Raw genomic sequence first — 21,146 nt, 5'->3', positions numbered from 1 at the left:
TTTTAAAAAAGATATCGGACACCAACGGAGCAAAATGCAATCACATTTTTGTACTTTTTTTTTTTTAAATGGTTAAATCCATCAGAGTTTTATTTATTAATTTAGGTGATCCTTTGATCAATCTTGTGTTATTTCATTTACAAGGTCATTTAATATGGTCAAGGTCATTTTTTTTTTTTGGTCAAAATCTTGAAACCCATGATTGATGGTGGGGAGAAGTGGCTATCAAGCTTGGATTCAGATGAACTTGTTTGAAGTGGCGCCTTTGCTGATTCTTTCTGACTTGCACTAATGGAATGAAAATCAGCTCTGAGTATATCAGGCCTATCCTAATTTCCTATTGTCACAAGCCTTTATGAGACAAAGGTGACCTTCAACACCAGAAGAACTCCTATTGTCCTTTTCATTCCTCTGGCAGCAGATATCTCATCCAGTGTCCCACGACACACAAGGATGTTCATTTACTCAATTATTCAGGATGTCAATTGGGGGAGAACTATCAAAAGCATTTTGTTTAGTTGATAGAAAAAAGAAAAAAAGTGACAGTGCATAATGTTTCTTATGGGTACATGATATGGGGATAAATTGATGCCAAAACTATTGAAAATGGACAGACTAAAATTCACAAATAGATATTACAACTTGTAAACACAAAACACAATCTACAAATAGATTAAAAATCTGCAAACAAAGTCCTCATGATCCGCAAATGTAAAACAAGATCTACAAATAGATACAAAGTCCTCAAACAAACTCTTTGTGATCCACAAATATAAAGCATGATCTACAAAAAGATTAAAAATCCACAAATAAACACATCCTGATTCACAAATAGAAATCAGTGACTTGTACTTGAAAACCAGAATTTGAATGAATGTAAAGTGACTTGTTTGCAGGTGAAGATCATGTTCTGTTTGTAGATTGTGTCACATTTGTTTTCAGAATTTTTACACTATTGTATCGCTGTTGTGACAAAATAATGCCATAATCATTGAAAATGAAGAGACTACGAGTCAAAAATGCATATTACAATTTGTAAACACAAAACAAGATCTACAAATAATTTTAAAATCTGCAAACAAACTCCTCATAATCTGCAAATGTAAAACACAATCTGTAAATAGATTCCAAATCTGCAAACAAACTCCTCATGATCCACAAACTCTTTATGATTCACAAATAGAAATCAGGGACTTGTACTTGACAACCAGAATTTGAATGAATTCTAAGTGATTTGTCTGCGCATGAGGGTCATTATATGTTTGTAGATTGTGTTGCATTTGTTTTCAGAATTTTGGCACAACTGTTTCGCTGTTTTTTCCCATTAAAAATGCCCTCCTTCACCATTTGCAAACACACACAGTCTAACTTGTATTTTCAAACCACTGTAAAAAGACATTTTTACACATTCTGTGCAAAGCTCAGCATGCAAGTGTTGAATCTGCGTTTGCAGATCACAGGGCATTCACAGATCCCTCTGCACACGTCTACAGATCTTTTTGGCACTATCTTTCCGCAGAGTGTGTGACTACGATCCACACGTGTAGTCTTAATTGTGCAGTTAATTGTGTCTTAAAAATAGAAATAAAACAAATTATTAGTGATAATTGACACTTAAAGCTAAGAATGTAAAGAAACCTTAGACATTTTTTTTAATTAATAGTTATTTTAACGCTTATTATACGCTAAATTAAAAACGTTATCCAATCTCTGTTTAACCTATTAAAAATTACGGACTAATATAGGCCTACTGTTATATTATCTGTGCGTATACATAATACATATGTTAATAGCTTGATACTCTTTAAATATTTTGTTGCATTGTAAAAAGTTTCGGTGCATAGGACGGACCTATCCGCGTTCGGATAGGTCCTGACCAAAGAAGAGCGCAATGTGTTCTGACCAATGGTTCTGACCAAAGAAGAGCGCTTTGGAATCTCCATTACGCATCATACGCATCATACCTGGGCTGCGTTTCCCGATAACGTTGTCTCTTAGCGCGCTACGAAGACTCTTAAGGTGTAACTTAACTAAAGGTATTCTACCACTAAAGGTATACCATTGCTAGGCGTCTTCAGGGCTATCATCCACTCGCGAGGCAGAGGCGCTGAGAGGCAGAGGCGCTGACGCCCTCCTAGCAACTGCACTAGGCGCGCTATCATCCTGGGGTGGCAGAGATGAAGATGTGCTGGGTGATGTGGATCTCAGTTCTCTTCATCTCCTGGTTGTAGCAATGACTCCGAGAGTGGACGTGCGCGTTTAAGGTACCTAAACAATGACGGTTGCGACAGGGCTGAGGGCTGGGTTAGAAAATATGTGACGTCATTGTTTTTTTTTATTTAATCAATGTTGATTATGAAAATGAGCATGCAGCATCAGAAATATATGATACATTTTGAGATGCGCAATATATCTTGGAGACATGGAGTGGGTAAAACATGATCACCTTTTGACCTCTTCATTGAGTTTTGTTTTGTAGAAAGTCTCTTTTTAAAAGATTTTCGTTTTGTATAAATTGTATCTTAATTTTGATCAATGTTTCAACCAATTGCCTGTATTTAATAAATAAGAAGCAAATATATAGCAGACAATGTAATAAGGCGCCGACACGATCACTTGCATTGCACGTGAACTGGAGGGCGCCGAAACTCAGCTTGTGCCTCACAGATTTGAGAAATATAGGCTATCTATTATAGAAAGCTTGAAATGTCTACTTTTAAAAGAAAATATTCAAAACCAAAAGAAATAGGCTACTCTCTGAATATGTAATCCGTATGAAATATGCATTTCTCTCTGGCGTTTATGGCAAATCCGCATCATCAACTTCATCTTTGCAGCGACACAGAAAACACCAGTTTATTAATAAACAATTAAATGTCTCCTTGCTATTTTAGACACATTCATAATCATTACTTTTACCGGTTCTTTGTGGCAAGCTTTATGCATGCGTTCGTACGCTTGAGTGCGGCTAGAGGCGATTTGTCCACGAATGGCTTAAATGAACAACTACTAGTCGACTAGAAAAAGTTTTTGTCGGAGGCAGCCCTTAATCCACATATTTTCGAACCAGGCAGCAGGCCATTCTGGGCTGAGCGAGAGACCCTGAGCGGAATGAGCGAGCGGAATATTCAGAAATGCGCTCTCCACTCATGAGCTCTGATTGGAACAAACCCGTTTTTAAAACTAAACATTTAGACTATTTTAGCACAAATTATGAGCTTATTGACGATTTTTTTATAATTCTTGACAAAATTAGAATATATAAAAAGGTTTTTTTTTTGTTTTTTGTTTTTTTTGCACAAAGAGCAGCCTAGGGGCCCCTGACCACTGGTATATGGGCCCCTGACCACTGGTATATCCGCCCCTGCATATGCATATCTGTAAATAAACATATTCACATAAATTGGGAAACTTGGAACTTTAAACACTGCAGTAGCCTACTGAATTTTAAACAAAATATAATTTAAAAATATTTTGTTGTGTGTATTAGAAGTAAAACTAGTAAAATTATGTATTCTTTATTATAGCTTAATTCTGTTATTCTGTTCTATTAAATAATTTAACTAAATCCTGATAACGCGGTGTGTATGAGCTGTAGGCTATAAAGTGTACGGTAGGCCTATATTGAATGGGTGAAGCCAATGTAAATTTATATGAAACATTTTATGATATATCAATATATATATATATATATATATATATATATATATATACACACAAAAATCACATCACATCACAAGTTAAAATTTCAATTAAAAAATAATAATATATTACCTTCAATCTCAAAGTTGTGCGATTTTTTTCGCAGTGTGTTTTTTTTTCTTTCTTTTTTTTCTGTCTTGCTCAACCCATTAGGGTATGTCCCATGGGACTTGTAGGAAAAAAATTCTTCGTAAATCCCAGGATCCATTGGATAAACAACGCGATAATTAAGTGTGCAAACAAGGTACCGTTAGTTAGTAGCTATGCCTATGAATGAATTAGCGCGCGCGATTTTCACAAGTGCACATCCGCCCATAGATGAATTCGATTATGTATATTTTTAATTATTCGTAAATGAATATATAAGAGTATATTATATTAATTATTATTAAAATATATTTTCAAAATAAATTAAATAAAAAATATCTATCATAATACTAATATAATAAAAAATAATATTTATCATAAAACCAATTTCCAAGTAAACCATATTTTTTAATTATTATTAAATTATTATATTTCTTATATTAATATAATATTAATATACTATATCATAAAACTAATTTCTACGTAAAACTATATACATATATTTATATTTTAATTAATATTAAATTAGTATATTAATTATTATTAAAATATTTAAAAATAAAAATACATCGGATATTAAAAAAATATATAATCAAAAAATTATTAAATACATTTTATTTGGATGTAATAACATGTACAGAATACACTCACACAAAATGAGTTAGAATCAACTGATTTCACCAGTCCGTATTTTAATGCTGTGAAAATCCCACTCCCTCTGCTAAACCCATCTTAATGAAGTTAAAATCAAATGCTTTTGTCACCACACAATCTCTAAACCAAGATGTGACAGCGGCAGTAGTGTGGTGAGTCTATGACCTTATACACCTGTGCTGGTGAGGGGAGTGTGATTTCACATGTCCGTATTTTAATGCTGTGAAAATTTTATTTATTTATATTTGTTTTATTTCTATTTTTAAGACGCAATTAAGCAAAAAACAAACAAAAAGACAGGTATTTGCCTCATATATATATACAATATGTATTTGATGAACTCTTAAAGCCTATCTTCGTGAAAAAAGGTTAAATATTATTATTTTTAATAGCATTCATGTGCAATGGGGAGAGTAATACAATATTTTCCTATGAACCACAGCGTGTTTAACACACAAACGATAAGTTCAGTTAAATTAAGTGAAATTAACAGTTTTGTTTTGATAGCTGGTAGCTTTATTCTTTACCCGTCGAAGTTTATAGTTTGAATCGATCTGCCATGTTTTTTTGTTTGTTTGTGTTTGTTTTTTGCATCTTTTATCCACACTAGTTCATTTTCTGTTAATTTATTTAAGTGTAGACAAAGCTTCCATGCAGGATCTGAGTGCTTGCTGTGTGAAAAATTGATCGATAAACGGATATAGCAAAGGAAGTGCATTTAAACTCGCTTGCGCGTGCACCCGAAGGGGAGTGCGATTTTTCCGGGGAGTCGGATTTCGGCACAACACCTGCAACGGTAAATGGCAGTGAGCCCAGCCCACCCATCCAAGAAGTGTCAGCTCTTATTTTGAAAAGGGCTTATTGAGGGGGCGTGACATCACATTGAAGCAATACCCCTGATTGGCTGACTACACGTGTGGATCGTAGTCACACACTCTGCGGAAAGATAGTGCCAAAAAGATCTGTAGACGTGTGCAGAGGGATCTGTGAATGCCCTGTGATCTGCAAACGCAGATTCAACACTTGCATGCTGAGCTTTGCACAGAATGTGTAAAAATGTCTTTTTACAGTGGTTTGAAAATACAAGTTAGACTGTGTGTGTTTGCAAATGGTGAAGGAGGGCATTTTTAATGGGAAAAAACAGCGAAACAGTTGTGCCAAAATTCTGAAAACAAATGCAACACAATCTACAAACATATAATGACCCTCATGCGCAGACAAATCACTTAGCATTCATTCAAATTCTGGTTGTCAAGTACAAGTCCCTGATTTCTATTTGTGAATCATAAAGAGTTTGTTTGCGGATTTTAAATCTATTTGTAGATCTTGTTTTACATTTGTGGATCATGAGGAGTTTGTTTGCAGATTTGGAATCTATTTGTAGATCTTGTTTTACATTTGCAGATTATGAGGAGTTTGTTTGCAGATTTTAAATTTATTTGTAGATCTTGTTTTGTGTTTACAAATTGTAATATGCATTTTTGACTCGTAGTCTCTTCATTTTCAATGATTATGGCATTGTTTTGTCACAACAGCGATACAATAGTGTCAGAATTCTGAAAACAACTGTGACACAATCTACAAACAGAACATGATCTTCACCTGCAAACAAGTCACTTTACATTCATTCAAATTCTGGTTTTCAAGTACAAGTCACTGATTTCTATTTGTGAATCAGGATGTGTTTATTTGTGGATTTTTAATCTTTTTGTAGATCATGCTTTATATTTGTGGATCACAAAGAGTTTGTTTGAGGACTTTGTATCTATTTGTAGATCTTGTTTTACATTTGCGGATCATGAGGACTTTGTTTGCAGATTTTTCAGATCTATTTGTAGATTGTGTTTTGTGTTTACAAGTTGTAATATCTATTTGTGAATTTTAGTCTGTCCATTTTCAATGGTTTTGGCATCAATTTACCCCCATAACATGACGGGTATGATTTTAGATGAAATGAGTTCAAAGAATAGCCTATTTGCATAATTTTTATATTTACATACTACTAGTACTTACTAAAACCAGGTGAGTAAGGTGTTAACTATACAGTTAGTTTTAACCTTTTTCAGTTTGACCTGTTCAGGCCAGTTTACAGACCAGTTGTATAATAGAGCAACATAATAGACATCCATTATTGCACAGCTCTCTGAAAAACTGATTGGCCAATCACATTCATCCGGATAGGTGAAAACGGCATCACTTTCATGGCTGTGTCTGAAAACTAAAAAATGCTGCCTCCGCTGGCAAGATATGTGGAGGTAGAAAGGCAACAAGGCATATCCGAATTCTATGAATGTGTCACATCTTTTGTACTGAAATGCCTTCATTTGATCACTTTTTAAGGCAGCGTAGATGTGTCCTTCACCATCTGTGATGTCCTATAATCCTGTTTGTTCAGTTCTGTAGTTGAGCAGTTTTAAGAATAAAATATTGTATTGTAGTTAGCAGTTTGTTTATAAATGTAGGTTTTTGCCCAAAATTAAAAAGCTTGCAAGGAACTGTTTTTATTTGTGAGCTAATAAAATATTTCAACACAAATTAAAAAATTTTGTGTCCTATTGTTTACTTACTGTATGTAGCAAGTAGACGTGTAATAAGCAGGATATTGTAGAGCTGGCCAATATTTATCACAAAAAAAAAAAACACTTCAGGGTGATACTCGATTCACGTCAGGGTTCTGATCACCCTGTCTGGGTTAACTTGCAATAACAATCAGCTTTATCAAGACAAGTACTTTATCCCTTCATTATTGAACTGACTGAGTAATCATCCAATCACAATAACATGGAGGCAAAGCCTTCTCTGGTATGTTTTTTATTATTATTATTTTCACTTGTATTTCATTGTTCATTGTTAATTCATCACACACACTGCCTCCCTTTCCATCTCGGAGAGAAATGGCCCTGATAAGAACAACTGCGAATACACTTTTTGAGTGCCACTACTCTTCATGGGATTGTGATATAATTGTACTTAATAATCTCCTCTGAGACCAACAATGCAATGCAAGCAGAAGCTAAGTTCATACGATGCAAAATGGCATATGAAATGGCAATTAGAGATCAAGACACCATGTTAAAAGTGCCCATAGAAAACCATGTATAAAAGTAACGCATGAGGAATCTCGTTAATGAATCCAAAGGTGCCAAGCAACTCATAAATCATTAAAAAGCAGCTACCTTTGATTAATTATTAACAACAAAGTTAACTGTAATTGGATCATTCAAGGCCTGCAGGAATAAATCAATCATCCATGGAGGTATACCCAGAGAATTTGTCATGCCCACATAAAGTCGTATTGTCTGAGGATGATGGGATAGCATAGATCACATTGATTAGTTATATGTAAACACTTAGAGTGGAATTATCACATTTAAGCAAGAAAAGTGTGGCACTGGTCCCATTACATGTATACATAAATGTATTTATAAACAGGGAACATAGGAACATATTTTTATACAGTATGTTGACTTGAGGTATATGAACAGAAGAGAGCACTGGAAAACACATACGAGACCAACAAAGCGATACTTAGCCTAATGAAATATACATACAAAACCATAGACTGTAAAAAAATATGGACGTAGTGTCCGTGACGTCACCCGTAGGTTTCTGAAGAGCATTTTTGAAGCCTAAAGTAGGCGGAGCCGGCCGTCGCCATCTTGGCCTTGCGTCACTCCCGGATAACAGAAAATAGGCAAACAGGCGGGGCGTGAGTGGAGCTGAGGAGCCGAAATCATCTAGCTCGACGTCATAGATATAAACACTCTTTATATCTATGGCTCGACATGATCGAGTTAGCTGATGATGTAAAGCCAATTAAAAGTTCCTATTTTTGCCCTTCGAAATATTATAATATTTAAAAGACATGGCTACAAGTGAGACTGTGTATTGTGATTCTGTACTATTCTGCTAGTTGAAAATGTATTATGCACTTAATATTACTCTGAGAGTGTGTGTGTGACAGTGATTTATGTGCATTTATGTCAGTCACTCTTATAGTCCGTCAGCGCGGCATCGCTCGTCAAGTTCGTAGAGAGCTTATTCAGTCCATTTTAAATTCTGATTTTGGCCGCCTCTCAAATGGGTTATATATATATTGCCTATGAAGTTCAAGTAAATGCGCTAGAAAATCCGCGCTCATTCATGGATGTGCATTTATAGCACGGACGGAGAAAGCGCCGATGCCTGCATGATTTCATCTGACGGTACATAAGAATATTATAATCTATCTGTTCCGTGAGAGCAGAACGAACAAGCATTTATTGACGTTTTTAAATTTGAAAACTCCAAAAAGCAAAGAAATTGTCAGACATCCATTAGTGCATGTTCACAGAGGAAAACAACTGAAATACAGCGCTGGTTGTTCTCTCGAACGATACTCAACGACAACGACGGAATCCTAAGCCGTGGGCAAAGTAATGGGTGTATTAAATTGTATGAAATAATCCCGGAAAAAAGCACAAAACACTGCAGAGAAGGCAAGTTCAGCAGCTAACATTTGCTGAGGTGAAGTGACGGCTAGTAACAGCAGACAAACGGCTAGCATTGACATCAGCAGCAATCCACCTGTCACTCAAGTGGCCACACCCTTAATTATGCAGAACTTTAAATATTAATCAACTAAACGGATGAGTTATAAAAAAAAATCACCCCCCTCACAGTTGTTATGAAGGGCAAAATTAGCTGTATAGACCAAAACCACATAGAGATCCAGGCTGTAAACATGTTTTTTTCTGCTGTAAAATTTTAACATGGGGGAGATGCAGATTTGACTCACTTCTGCAGCCAGCCCAAGCGGCCAGTCAATGAATTGCAGTTTAACACTTCCGTGTTGGTTTCAAGAGAGAGACGGGGAGGTTGCCGCTTGTACAAAACTCATATATGATGGGATGTAATGAGGGTGTGAGATGAGATCAGACAGAATAGGATAGGATGAAATGGCATTGGGTTAGATACGATAGGGCAGGACACAAAATGATAGGATGAAATTGTATAAGCTAGGATAAGTGTAACGCAGTTCAGATGTTATGGGAAGAAGGAGGCGGGAACTGGCGAACATTCAAACATATTTTAATGATAAAAATAAAACAAATACAAAACGAAAGTAAAAGACAGCAGCCCCTCACGGGCGACTGCTGTCACAATAAAATAAAACAAAACACAACACAAGTTCAGGCCTGTCCTCTCTCGCTCTTCACTGTCGTCGCTCCTCCTTTATGCTTCCGCTCCTTCGTGAGAGATACGAGACCGGTGCGTCGCGCAAGTGTGGCTCATCATTGATCACGCCACCGGCCTCGTGCCGCTCTCTCACGGCCCTCGGCCTCGTCCTGCTCGCCACAATAAGATACAATCGGACACGATAGGATGAAATTAGAGATACACCTCTACAACGTTTTTTCCCCCAGCCAAAAGATCACTGTAAAACCAGTCAAATTTGTTAAACTAAACAAGTTAATTTCACTCAAATAACTAATAGTTAACTTATTAACTGATTAGGCTATATTGAAGGGGTCATATGATGCTATTTTAAAAGTTCATTGGGTGTAATAGAATGGGTTAATGCTTTAATGTTCATACTGTACATTAATGCAGTTCCTCTATTCACAGTCTGTCTGAAATTCTCTGATTTCAACAAAGCCCCTCCTTCCGAAAAGCCCAGAGTGCTCTGATTGGCCAGCTGACCCAGTGCATTGTGATTGGCCAAAAACCTCAAACATGTGTCGGAAATATAACACCCCTTACCAAAATCGCAAGCTTTAGCTTCCAAGGCATCTAAAGCAACTGTAAACACGGTCAATGTCATAAATATTACTGAATCTGTTCGAGCCTGAGTCAGATTCTGAAAATGTAGATGATCAAGCAGAAAGACCATAAACAGTTTTGCAAGCACAGCTTGAGCAGAACGTGTAAGTTTTTATTTTATTTTATTTTTTGTAACTCTCTTACCTAATAGATATGTTAACATTGTAATGTCTTCTTCACTGTAACAACATTATTTCCTGAAGTGACAATATAAAATACAGTTTAGAAAACATACTGAAGTGTATATTTCTAATTTATAGTCTTGTGTAGCTGTCTTCCATAAAATGTACTGTACACAAACTAACTTTTGCACTGCACTGCTCAGAAACAGCGTTTTAAATAAATCTTAACCACTGGTTCCTAATTTCATCAGTTTCTGGATGGTCAATCAAAGTGGTTTTCCTTTCGCACCCAAACACACAGCATCTCCATGATGTAATGACAACATTACAATTCTCTGAAGCCTCACCTTCTTTCTTTGTATATGCCTTTAGTTGGGCGTTATGCCTATATTTCACATTGTAACACAGACATTCCTGGAAGTAATATCTGGACTTCGATCGAGCCGTTTTAGGCCCTGTCCCAAATGGCACAATAAACATGCATCTGCACTTTCATGACGTAACATAACTTTGACTGTCGGGTAGAAGTCTGCTGTGGAGCTTGCCTCAGTGCGGCCACTGCAAAAGTGTGCATCGAGGGTGCATATCAACCACAAAGGGAACACTTGCAAGCACCCTTCTGAAACCTAAAATGACTAACCCTGTGGGATATTATAAGCTTTGTAACTTTGAAGATCTTATACATGCACAAACATATACATTTCACACTAAAGGAAAAGAAAAACATTTAAAAAGCATCATCTGACCCCTGTTAACTGTTAAAAGAGAGTAGCGAAGAGGCATCATTTTATATTTGAGGGTTACTATCATGGTAAAGAACAGAGCCTGTGGCTTGCTGAGTGATAGTCTTATTGCTAGTTACATTAGCACATGCATGTGTGCAATTGCTAGCTAGCAGATAATGACAAGTTAATACATTTATTTTGATGTTTCTAATTGTAGTGGTTTTACTCATTCATTGAAGTTTCAGTTATTTTTTAGTAGAGTTAATAGTTTAATTTAATACTAAGAAATATTCTATTTTTAGTGTATTGAATTTAAATTTAATTAAATGTGTTCACAGGCACAATGTTTGCACTTCAGTAAAACAGGAAAATGCCAAGGTTGGATTCATCCATAACCTGAGTGAAGCCAGACAAGCATATGGGTATTTGTCCTCCAATGGATTTACATATATGGCATAATGGAATGTATGCCTTGTCAACATGGATAGTATAAACATGTCAATGCAGCATTATTATTCTCCATTTCTTTTATTGCTAATATTATTATTGTTGTGTTAAGTAGTCAGAAAACTACTTAAATATGTCCTTTCAAATGTTTTCTAAGAATTACATTTTTCAAGAAGATTTAGAAATTGTCTGGATTTTATTTCAAGAGAAGTGTGATAATGAAGATTGATAAACCAGTATTCAGTCATCATTTTTTTATTCCAGCTTTTTAAACCAAAATTGAGGTTTGTGATTAATTAACTGATATAGACACTGTGCGCTCGCCAGTCTATTCTAAGAGAATCTGCTTACATGTACATATTTTCTCAGGTTGTCATTGGTGTGTGTGTGTGTGTGTGTGTGTGTGTGTGTGTCTTTGTGACCTTTATGCCACCTGCACATATGCAATGATATGCTGTGAAGAAAATCGTACGCTGTAAAGTTTCCATTTCTGTCTCTCTTGCTATGCTATAGACAGTCATCCACATCTAAGATGCATCCTAAAGCTGCTGACATCAACGCTGTCACACATTAAGCAGGGCCTGAGCACAAAGACAAGGTGAATTAGTCCCTATATTGAATTTCCAGCATGTTGCACAAGGCTGGAATACCAAACTCTCTGAAAGAGGTCCAGTTTAGGACCTCAGGAGATTATTATATTTATCCAAATGCAATTTAAACTTATGACAATCACCTAGACCTTGAACACGGAAGCCACAAATATGTTTATTAAACCATGATAAAAGTATCTTTTCATTTTAGTGTGAGAAACAGTGGTTTTCTGCCCCTGTTTTTATGGTGGCACCAATGCCATGTAAATTCTCAGGATGAGGTTTTTGTTACTTCAGACTAGGGGTTTCATCAACTAGTCAACTAGTCGACTGTCACAACCACTAGTCGGAGCTGTCGGCCCTAATCGACTAGTCGGAAACAAAATGGCGTCAGGCGTTGAGGTACCTATGCGTCCAAAATGGTCAAGGTCATCCTATGTGTGGAAATACTTCACAGAAAATGTAGACACATCAGAGCGGGTCCGAAAACCATTTTTTGACGCGGTTCATAACAAGAATGTTTTAATTACAAGAATGTTTTGAATGAATGGTGCTGTTTTTGTATTAACACATGTTGATGAAAATAATAACTGATGAATTTATTTATGTTATTTCTGAATTTCAAAAATACATTTCCAATGATTCACCAGAACTCCTTCCTCTGTGTCTTCCCAGCCCGATCTCATCCCAAGGCGTCATATACTGACGCTTTTGACATTTCGTCTATATCCAACGCACATGGCACCCTTTAGCGTCAATATGAGACGCAGATAAATATGGGCCAGAAGGCGCCTCCTAGCGGTCTAACCTAAACCTACCCATAACCGAACAAAGCTCTGTGCGTGTCATATTGACGCTAAAGGGTGCCATGTGCGTTGGATGTAGACGAAATGTCAAAAGCGTCAGTGTATGACGCCCTAGGATGAGAATGCGTTGGTCTTCCTTAACAATGCTCAATGCGTTAATGCGTCAATTTAATGAATAAATAATTTAACGACTAGTCGTCGACTGTTATGCAAAACTAGTCGACTAGCAAAAATCAGTAGTTGTGAAACCCCTACTTCAGACGTTCCTCATAACAAACTACACTCTTTGATAAGCAAGCCTACCGAAAGGAAACATCTTGGGTTATGACTGTAACCCTTGTTCCCTGAGAATGGGAACGAGATGCTGCGTCATATGACGACACTTTGAGAAATGTCCTCATTGTGTAAGCGTCTGAAGCATGTATAACACTAGTCCAGTCTTGATTGGCGCTGCGTCATGACGTAGCATGTGATGTAGCACTCGCCGGCGGAATGCAGAAGTTATAAAAGGACACCAGTACACAAAGAGAGTAGCTTCTAAAATATCGAAGCAAGTAGCTCCAAGGCATGCAGAGTCGTGGCAAGGAGACGCAGCGTCTCTTTCCCTTCTCAGGGAACAAGGGTTACAGTCGTAACCGGAGACGTTCCCTTTCAGGGGAACTCATGCTGCGTCGTATGACAACACTTTGGGGAACGAATATCCACTAAGAAATGTATAGGCACAGCTAGGAAAAGAGCACCTGCTAGTAGTCGGAGTTGAAGGAAGGTGCCAACTGTAAATGTATGCGGGGTAGCCCAGCCTGCAGTGTCACATACTTCCTGCAGGGAAACCCCAAAGAGGAGGGCTTTAGACGACCCCATGCTTCTAGTGAAGTGAACCCTTATGGCCAGAGGTGAAGGTGTACCACGCACCTGGTAGGCCAAAGATATAGCCTGAACAATCCAGTTGCTGATCATCTGCTTAGAGGCCGGGGATCCCTTCTTGGGCGACCCAAAGCACACTAATAGCTGGGTCTGACTTCCTCCAGCGAGAAGACTTCTGAACATAAATCTCTTATGCCCGAACAGTTAAGCCCAAATTAAGTCTTTCCTCCTCCGCCATCACATGCAGTGAAGGATGGAAGGCCTGAAAGATGGTAGATCGCGCCACATTAGAAGGCACTTTAGGCACGTAGCCTGGCCTAGGGTGCAGGATAGCTTTCACCCTCCTAGGAGCAAATTCTAAGCAGGGAGGAGAAATGGACTTGAAGTTCCCCAACTCTCTTAAGGGACTTAATAGCCAAAATGAAGCCACCTTGAACATTAGAAATTGGGAAATTAGGATAACCCCTCGAAAACCACTGCCAGATCCCAGGTTGGAACTCTGGCATGAGCCACAGGCCTCATCCTCCAAGTCCTATGGAGGAACCATACGACCATCTGGTGCTGCCTCCCCAAGGGCCCATTACTTAATGGAACGTGCAAAATGCATTTGACAACATAGATGTTTTAAATCCACCAGCACAGAGAAAAAATACATCTCATGAATATGTCATAATGACCCAAAAAAAATAAATTATGTTTTATTAAAGTTCGGGAGGAATCAATCAGCAAGGTATACACCCTTTTATATATACAGAGTCGACTTACTAATGTTCAATGACCGCAATTCAGCATCCCACCACCACCCCGTCTCCTCACATTCGCCTGGTTACTATCCTAACCAGAGATATGGGGGAAGTACTCTGGATTCGGGCCAAAATTCCGAGCTCGGAACCCTCTCCTCGGACAGCACGCCAAATATGCATACCTTTTATTCTATCTGATCTTTTGTAAGTGAACTCGTGAAACTTCTTTTTTTAACTTAATAATAATGTTTAAGATTGTTACTTGACTGAACTAAAATTTTGACATTTAAGACATATTAAAGATATTTAATGTGATGTCTGCCACAGAATTTTAGACATACGTTTTTTGAAAGTTGCATTCACAATACACTTCCCCCCCAGTTTGAATGGCATGACACTTTTGACACAAACCATACTTATCTGGTTTTGTAAATCCCAACTTTGAGGATTATAACTTTGATTAATAAGCATGTTTACTACAGCAAGTTATTCAGATTTATGTTTGTTAGGTGCTCTTTATCTAATGGACATGAACAATGGACCCAGAAAATTCCACATTGGCAATTACACAGTGTAAAAAAAGGGGAACAAGATATTAAAGTACTGCTCAGTGCATAAAGTCAGCGGAATTATTCAGAAGTATTTATCTCTGACAACTGGAAATACCATTTTAATTGTCCTCTTTTTTTAAAGATTACTCCACAGAATCTCCATTGCCAGTTTGTGGTTCCATCCTGCTACTCTCTGGGGGTTAAATCCAAGCCCTCAATCGTGATGTAATTCTGCAAAGTCTATTTCCTACAAAGTCCTATTGAGAAAGGGAGTGAGTCAACTTCACGCAACATGGAAAAGCTGCAGTAAAACAGCTAAAATATTTCAGTCCTCTGTGCAGATTTCTGGGTTAGTTTACATGCATAATAATGATGGAATATAGCTGAATTTACAGGTATCTCTTTTTTCAGAATTGATTGTGATTATATATTTTTTCCCCTTAGTGCAGTGTATGCAGGGGTGCTTTAATAGGCATATTATTTAACCTTAGTGGGTGGAAGGTGTACAGGGACACAGTTGTATAAGATGCACATCATCTGCCCCCTGTTCTCAGTGCAACCACAAAGGTTGTAGTCTGTTAAACAGAGCAATCAGCAACCCTTTTACAGCCGATCTGAGATTAGGTACATACTATAATAAACAGATGTGTATTATTTATGAAGGTGTGGGATTTTATACATTTTAGCAGACTTCAAAAGTAAATAGTTTTTAGAAAGTGCAGTCTAATGGTTGATTATTCTAGTGATATAACCACTCATCAAAGTGGTTGCACCAGATTACATCTAGCAACTTTTATCCCCCACAATGAAAACATCACTCTTATAAATCACTACATTATTTCTTTACATTACTTTGGTTATATTGTAGTAAAGAGAATATGGCCCTTTAAGTCAATTAACTACTTGTACTGTGTTCTAGTCGCTCACTGGTTGTTCAGTTATGCACTCCTTAGTATAGAGTGTAATGTCAGATTTCTACATAGAGTTTTGTTTTGGGGGTTGCTCGCACACTCATCGCACATCTGAAAAAATTAGGTTACTTGCGTAACCCAGTTCTCTGATAGCTTTAAGTGAGGTGTCTCACTATGGGATATGCCCCTTCCACGTATTCCTCAGAAGCCCTTTTACATTATGTTAGCCCCATTTGGCTGGCAGACATGAAATTGTGTCTGGGAGTGTCTTTCCCCTCTCCGTATAAAAGGAGCAACACAACGTTACAACATTCAAAACAAGCACACCTCTTCCTCGCTTCACACAGCAAGGAAGGTGATCTGGTGAGACACCTCACTTAAAGCTATCAGAGAACTGGATTTACACAAGTAACCTATTGTTCTCTTTCAAGCATAAGTTTTGTGTCTAACTATGCAATATCCTAACTCCCATATTGCCAGATAGCCTGCGTACAAACGTTCAAACACAGCTCATTTGAATTCATAAAGAGACCTATGGTTCTGATAACACTGTCAGACAGAGCAGTTGTATTCAAATTGAACTCACTGGACAGGCCCATTATGCCAGATGTTCTGGGTGAGGATGAAAGGATGAAAGAAATGGTCTGACATTAAAATCGCTGCCAAAAAAAGAGTCACATCATACAAACGTGAAATATCTGCTACTGGAGGAGGACAAACGGCTATACAACGTACACCCATGGATACCCGTATCACCAGCATAATAGTTGGCACTGCTATTTCTGGAATCATACATGATGGTGACACAGGCACACCCCCTAAAGCAGCTGGACCATCGAACACCCACACCGCAGGTAAATTAAACAAACGTGGTGTTTATTTTGGTCTGTACAAAATCAGATTTCCAACACACTTAAGAACATTTAGCAATGTAAAAAATAAATGTGACATTGATCTGAAAACATTTACATAACTCAAAAAGTCCAGTGAGCACTCAGGAGTGCTGGAGGAGTGGGAGGAGCCGGGACCATCCAAACCCCCTTCCATGCCTCACAGTGCTTAAAATTCAAGAGGACACAACAAAAGCCATAAATGAATTAAAGGATCAACTGACAACACACTACTGCAAATAACAGAGTCGCTGAAACAAATTGCTACATGCGCTAATCAAATGATTAATAAACGTTAATATGTTAACTGATGTTGTGTTCTTTCCAATATGCTGCGCAACACACAAATTCATTGAATCTCCCTTTTCTAAGCTCACATCACGCTCATGGGCAAATTTACCGAAGTCTGTGCACAATCCTTTCCCTTGTTTGAATGGAAGCGGCATTACAGGGTGGTAAAAGCTCCGCGTCAGGCATGGAGTCGTCTGGTCTGGGGGGTTCCTGCAGAGAGATGCCCTGGCTGATGGCCAATTTGTGTCACACACAAGCCATGATTAAGTGGCACACCTTTTCAGGCCGATACTGCAGTGTACCCCTGCGCTGGACAGGAACAGCCATCGACCTTTCAACAGGCCTATTGAGTGCTCAACTGGGACTCTTTAGCGTGCATGGGCCTGGTTATATTGCTGGTCCTGCTGTGTCCTCGGGTTGGTGAAAGGGGTCATTAGCCACGGCTTCAGTGGATAAACCTGATTGCCTACAAATGAGATGTTTCAATAAACCAAGCTCAGCAAAAGCATTTCAAAATCATGTTGTAACACTTACCAATAAGCCAACCATCTTCAACTGCTCCTACTTGGAGACGCACACCCACAGAGCTGTTTTTGCAATATGAAAGAGTCGTGCATTCCTCCAGGCCACTGTGCAATAACGTTTAACAGAGGCAAATTTGCCTTACATATTATTTGTACATTGATGGAATGAAACCCTTTTCTGTTAACGTAGTTGAATTCACTGTGCAACAGTGTTTTTATTGCGATGTGGGTGCAGTCTATTGCTCCAATTATGTTTGGAAATCCAGCTATTGCGTGAAATACCTGTTTGATTTCGGTTTGCTGGTGCTTTCTGTAGGGGAACTAGATGTAGGCTGGGGCCAGGGGATTTATAGCTTCCTACACTGCCAGCATGATCCTGCTCATTGATGGCTGTGAAATGCAGCATATGTCTCCAACCTTACGCTGGAATGTCCCAGTGGCCAAGAATCCCAGGGTTGACAGGACCTGGATGTGCACCGGGATGGCTTTTGTCCGTGTTGCCTCCCGCTCTATCCCACCTCCTCAACCACTTCACGAACCATCAACAGAGCAACAGATGGAGAATTTTGTGCCACAATTCCAGCTGGGCCAGACTTCGACACCATGATCTCCATCATCCCCTTCTCCAGAGAGCAACTCACCAGCACGCAGGGTGATGACAACTCTCTCCAGGGACTTTCCATCTATCCCTTCACTCCACCGTCCGACAGGACTGAAGTGCGGGAACACCAGGGCTTGCTGTATCGGCGGATCCAGAAGGTGGATAACAACGGCAAGATCCATCTCATCGTCCCTAAGAACCTGGTCCAGCAGATGATACGGCACTTCCATCAGTCCAGTCTCTATAGATCAAAGGAATTTTCTTTGAATTAATTCTGGGCTGAACTGCTCACCTTAATCTTCCTCACTTAGTCACCACAGTAACTTTTCTCTGAGCTCGATTTCTCTGAATAGAAAGTGCTGGGCTGATTCTTTTGGGTCTTGTGAAATGTTCATTAACTTTTGTAACAGGTCAGATGGCGGATCAACGTTGAAATGCCCCCTTAGGATTGTCTTCAAGGTCAGAAGAGTGAGATCTCGTTTTATTTCAAGCATGTCTCTTGAATGGAGGCCTGGGTTCACGGCGCGTGTCACAGATTCAATGATTTCTGGCTCTGTATGACCCTTTCACAATCCGGACTAAATCTGGTTCATGAGGCTGGTATAGGATAGTTTCTCTCGCTGTTCTGCCTCCCCAATTTGTCCACAGATCCGGAACTCTCTACTAAGAGTCACTTCAGGCAGTGCAGGTGGTGTCACTGTGGTAGCTCTTGTCTCCTCCCTCAGCCTTTGCTCCATTGCGAAAATCTCCCCCTCAAATATCTGACAGTCTTGAGCATGTTTGTTCCATATGCAATCTGGAATATTTATCTTTCAGCATGTCTAAATCATTCGGCTCATCTGCTGTAATGTTCCATGCAGTTTTGCTTGGCTGTTTCATTGAGTCTATTAGTCACAACAGACCCTCCAAACACTGAAGAAATACCGGTAACACTTTATATTACGACCCGCAAACAACTGCGTAAGTAAACCGAAATTACGGTGTACGTTTCTGTAATTATAGTGTACTTCCGTGTAGGTATAAGGGAACAATATGTTAAGTTTTGGGTAATAAAGGGGTAACAAACAGATATACAACCTGCAAAGAACTTGGTCAAGCACAGCATAGAACTGGTTCCGTATGTTGACGTTTGTGATGCATTGGAACTCAGCACAAAGCTACAAAAACAAAAACAAACAAAAATAATTATATAAAAAGACTAATACTCGATTTGCAACAGAAAACACATTTGTGATGCAACATGTTCAGTTAAAATACATTGTTGAGCAACATGGTCACATGCAAAGTGATAGTTCTTACACACAGTGAATGGTGGCATTTGCTGTTCCATTTGAATGTGATACATATTAAAAATTTGGCATAGAAATATGTGTGAAGAGTGGCAGAAAAGAGAAGTGAGTCTGTTTTACCTGTGATTCAATCCGAAGAGCCGGCCATTTCCCCAAGAAGTCCTTCACCTGCACAGATAAAACAATCAATATGAAACCAGTCAAATTATGCAATCAACCTCTTTACAAATTAATGATACAACATTTCAAGTGAATGTAACTTACCGATAAAGTTGCTCTCTGGTGACAATGTAGGTCTGCACATGCACACAAAAACAGACAGCAAGATATTTATTTTTTAAGAGACTTTTGATTGATGCTAATGAATTAGGCTCCAAATAAAAGAAATGGTGAAAAATAGTCACCTTGATTTTGGGGGATGCTCACTGCACTCCTTCCACTTAAACCTATAATGAAAAGACGTTTGTAAAGGTTTAATAAAAACTTGCATAGTTCATTCGGTAACTATTATGTCCATAACCTTAACTTTGTTTGAGTAAAAGTTAACGTAACTGCTAACGTTAGCCACTAGCTCATTTGGGTGCATGTAGATAACATCACATTGAACTTGCCAGAGCAGGGCGCTTAACACAAACAGCAGCAACACGCTCAAAAACAGAAGGACTATCACTTGCTGAAAAGAGTTATTGACTAACGTTAACATTATTGCCCTGCCACGACATTAACAGTAACGTTACCCAGGATATTCTGTCACTAGCAGGCGGACTGACGGCAATCGCGCCCGCGGCACCGTGCTTGCAACTTAAAAATAGCCTCGTCTAACAGTCAAATATCACGTGTAATATGATATTCTTACAATATTACAACAAGCAAAGTAGTTTTGAAGTGTTTTGGTTTACTTACAAGTTGTTTCATGCTTGATACCACGTTGCTCGAGAGGGTAGCCATCTTGGATAGATTTTTCAGGTAACGTCAGTTAGGGCCGCACGTCATGACGTCATATCACGTGATCGACAGTACACTTAAAAATAGTGAGTGAACCAGCGGTGTTCACTCGAAATGCTGAGGCACATAAACATAAAAATACATATTTGTTCATAGACATAATAGTTTTAAGGTTTATTAACTCAGCAAGAGATTTTAACTGTTAGTGACCTCAGTCTTTATAAGCTAGTAGTACTGTTCGGGCACAGTGTGACGAGACGAGTGAGCCTGCTTGCGCACCTCAATTCAGTGGAGTAGAAAAGCTCAGGTTCCTTCTACCTTTTTAATGAATATCAAGTCACCTTTATTTATACAGCGCTTTTTACAATACAGATTTTACAATACAGGTTTCCAGAAGAAAATAGCTTCACAGTCCAGCTTAAATCAGTTCAATGGTGATTCATTTGTTGTATAAATAAATAAATAAATTTATGTGTAAATATATAGCCACTTTGGAGAAAACCGTGAAATCATCGTCCAGCTCAGTTCAGATCTCATATAATAGTGTCAACGCAGGCAGATCAATAATATTGTTGAATATTAAATTAAATGTCCCCAACTAA

The 21,146-nt window shown here is 38.3% G+C and overlaps 1 long non-coding RNA gene across 2 annotated transcripts in view; it reads right to left on the bottom strand.

The window, feature by feature from the left end:
• The window catches only part of LOC311097791, a 260,798-nt gene extending 240,657 nt beyond the window's left edge, over window positions 1-20,141 (bottom strand). The window contains exons 1-4 of one of the 2 annotated variants that reach the window (XR_014609326.1): window positions 20,004-20,141; window positions 19,864-19,895; window positions 19,720-19,767; window positions 19,395-19,467 (exon numbers count right to left, since the gene is read on the bottom strand). This is a non-coding gene — a long non-coding RNA (uncharacterized lncRNA). Of the gene's footprint in view, window positions 1-19,394; window positions 19,468-19,719; window positions 19,768-19,863; window positions 19,896-20,003 lie in introns of those variants that run through there. The other variant, XR_014609325.1, reaches the window with a different exon arrangement.
• Between the last annotated feature and the right edge of the window lie 1,005 nt (window positions 20,142-21,146).

Source organism: Abramis brama, assembly GCF_963993115.1.
Source record: "Abramis brama genome assembly, chromosome: 15".
NCBI classification, from domain to species: Eukaryota; Metazoa; Chordata; class Actinopteri; order Cypriniformes; family Leuciscidae; genus Abramis; species Abramis brama.
Note: the sequence above shows the minus strand (reverse complement) of the source record. Positions and strands in the feature narration are given on the sequence as shown.